The following is a 3,707-nucleotide window of genomic DNA, read 5'->3' as shown; positions in this document are numbered from 1 at the left end:
GGTCTTTACACTTGTCAAACACTGGGTTATTATATTCATTTGTTGCTATAGATTATATATCTATCCTGTTCCAATGATCTATCTTTCTATTTCTTAGTACCAGACAGTTTTGATAATTACTGCCTTATAATATAGATTAAGATATAGTATGCTAAACTGCCTTCCTTTACATTTTCCCCCATTAGTTCCTTTGATATTCTTATATTTTTGTTCTTCTAAATGAATTTTGTTCTTATTTTTCCTAGCTCTGTAAGACAACATTTTAGTAATTTAATTGGAATGACATTGAATCTATAGATTTTGGTTATGTTATCACTTTTATTATATTGGCCCTGCCTACCCATGAACAATTAATATTTCTCCATTTATGTAAATGTGATGGTATTCATATAGTTTTTTTTGTGATTTTGTTCATATAGATCCTGAGTTTATTTTAGTGGTATATTTCCAGATATTTTATGCTGTCTAGCATTCTTTTATACTTGGTATCTATAACTCTATCTTCCTGCAGAATCCTATTAGTGATATATAGAAATGTGAATGGTTTATGTCCTTTTACTTTACATCTTGCTACTTCACTGAAATTATTTCAATTAACTTTTTAGTTGAGTCTTTAGGATAACAAGTATCCTAACAAGTATAACACTTGCAAAGAGAAATAGTTTTATTTTTTCTTTCCCTATTCTGATTCTTTCTATTTCTTTTTCTTTCTTTTATTCCTATTTCTAGAATTCCCAACACAATATTGAATAATATTTTTGACAATAGGCATCCTTGTTTCACATCTGTTTTTACTGGGAAGATTTCTGGCTTTATACCCATTACAAATAATGCTTGCTGATGGTTTTAAGTAAATATTCTAGTACAAAAACTTTTTTAATTTAATATAATCAAAATTATCCATTTTGCATTCCATAATTTGAAGTTCTTCTTTGGCCATGAATTCCTGTCTTCTCCACAGATCTGAGAAATAAACTATCCCTTTTCTTCTAATTTGCTTATAATAATACTCATGTCTAAATCTTGAGCCCATTTTGACCTTATCTTGGTATAGGGTATTAAGTATGGGTCAATGCCTAAAATAATTTCTAATTTTTTCAGCAATTTTTGTCAAACAGTGAGTTCTTATCCCAAAAGCTGGGGACCTTAAGTTTATTAAACACTAGATTACCATAGTCATTGATTATTGTGTCTTATGAATCTATCCCACTGATCAACTACTATATTTCTTAGCCAGTACCAACTGATTTTGGTGACTGCTGCTTTGTAACATAGTTTTAGATCTGGTACAGCCAGATCACTTTCATTTGTACTTTATTTTTCATTAATTCCTTTGAAATCCTTGACTTTTTGTTCTTCCAGATGAACTTTATTATTTTTTCTACCTATGTAAAATAATTTCTGAGGAATTTAATTGGTAAATAAGTAGATCAATTTAGATAGTACTGTCATTTTTATTATATTAGCTTTGTCTACCCATTAGCAATTGATATTTTTCTCAATTGATTAGATCTGACTTTATTTATGTGAAAAGTGTTTTATAATTGTGTTCATATAGTTCTTGACTTTGCCTTGACAAGTAGACTCCCAAATATTTTATCTTGTCTAGAGTTAATTTAAATGGAATTTCTCTTTGTATCTCTTGCTACTTGACTTTTTTGGTAATATATAAAAATTCTGATGATTTATGTGAATTTATTTTGTATCCTGCAACTTTACTAAAGTTGTGATTGTTTCTAGCAGTTTTTTTTAGTTAATTCTCTAGTATTCCCTTATTATGTCATCATACTTAGATGCAAAAATGATAATTTGGTTTCTTCATTACTTACTCTAATCCCTTTAATCTCTTTTTCTTCTCTTATTGCCAAAGCTAACATTTCTAATACGATATTGAATAGTAATGATGATTGTGGGCAACCTTGTGGGAATGCTTCTGGTTTATCTCCATTATATATGATGCTTGCTGATGGCTTTAAATAGATGCTATTGATCATTTTAAGGAAAACCCCATTTATTCCTATACTCTCCAATGTTTTTTTTTTTTTTTTTTTTTTGCTGAGGCATTTGGGGTTAAGTGACTTGCCCAAGGTCACACAGCTAGGAAGTGTTAAGTATCTGAGGTCGGATTTGAACTCAGGTCCTCCTGACTTCTGGGCTGGTGCTTTATCCACTGCACCACCTAGCTGCCCCCAACTCTCCAATGTTTTTAATAGGAATGGGTGTTAAATTTTGTCATTTTTTTGCATCTACTAAAATAATTATATGATTTTTGTAAGTTTGACTATTGATATGTCAATTATACTAATACTTTTCCTAATATTGAACCAGCCCTGCATTCCTGGTATAAATCCCACTTGGTCATGGTGTATTATCCTGAAGATAACTTGCTGTAATCTCTTTGCTAATATATTATTTAAGATTTTTGCAATGATATTCATTTGGGAAATTGGTCTATAATTTTATTTCTGATTTGACTCTACTTTGCCTATTGTTCATTCTTTCCCTATTTTTCCAAGTAGTCTGCATAGAATTGGAATTAATTTATGTTTGGTAGAATTCATATATGTTATGTGAATTTAGGAAAGGTTCGGATTTGCTCCTATAAATGACACTTTCTGACTCAGTTTAAGTGAAAGTAAAATTTAATTATACAATACACAGAATAGATTGCCTACAATTACAACCACTACAGTAAATAACACATAAAAGACAAAGAAAAAGGAGAAATATGATTAAAATATAAAGCATCACCTGTCCAAAGGAGCACCATCTCTAAGTTGCAATTCTTAAGTTGCAGCAGGCTGGGAAACCTCGAATGAACAGCCTTTGAGTTCCGAAAGGAGAGAGATTCCAGGTGGATGAGGTTCCAACTATGATTAAAACTGGCCTGAATTTATAGTGTTTGAAAACAAAGTCGGCACAGAGCCAACTTGCTTACATATAGAAAGTTAGGTATAGGAGAAGGAAATGCCAGATGGGCTTCCAAGATATGACTTAATTAATGTAGATGTCAGGGAGGAGGCCAACCCTCACTGACATCCATTGTGTCCCACGGAATGGCTAGTTCCTGGAATTGTAGAAGTGAAGCCAAAAACATGTGGCATGTTCACGGTCTCATAGGGTTAAAGAAAGCTAGGTTCCTATGGAGAGAGTCACATTCTTGAAATGGTTTGAAATGAACTTACTAATTAGAAGACATTTCTTATTCAACATATAAATCCATCTGACCCTAATATTATTTTATCAGGGAGTTGATTAATAGCTTGTTCAATTTCTTTTTCTAAAATGGGACTATTTAAGTAGTTGATTTCCTCTTCTATTAATCAGGGAAATCTATATTTTTGTAAGCATTCATCCATTTCACTTACATTATCAGATTTATTGGTATACAGTTGGGCAAAATAGCTCCTAAATATTGCTTTAATTTCCTTTTCATTGGTGGAAAGTCACCCTTTTCATTTTTGATACTAAAAATTTGATTTTTTTCTTTCTTTTTTCTAATTAAATTAACTAAAGGTTTATCTATTTTGTTGGGTTTTACATAAAGCCAATTCTTAGTTTTGTTTATTAGTTCAATAATTTTTTTTACTGTCCATTTTATTAATTTCCCCTTTTATTTTCAGAATTTCAAATTTGAAATTTAATTGGGGAATTTTGATTTGTTCTTTTTCTGGCTTTTTTAGTTGTGTACCAAATTTATTGATCTC

The sequence above is a fragment of the Antechinus flavipes genome, chromosome 4 (assembly GCF_016432865.1).
Source record: "Antechinus flavipes isolate AdamAnt ecotype Samford, QLD, Australia chromosome 4, AdamAnt_v2, whole genome shotgun sequence".
Lineage (NCBI taxonomy): Eukaryota > Metazoa > Chordata > Mammalia > Dasyuromorphia > Dasyuridae > Antechinus > Antechinus flavipes.
Note: the sequence above shows the minus strand (reverse complement) of the source record.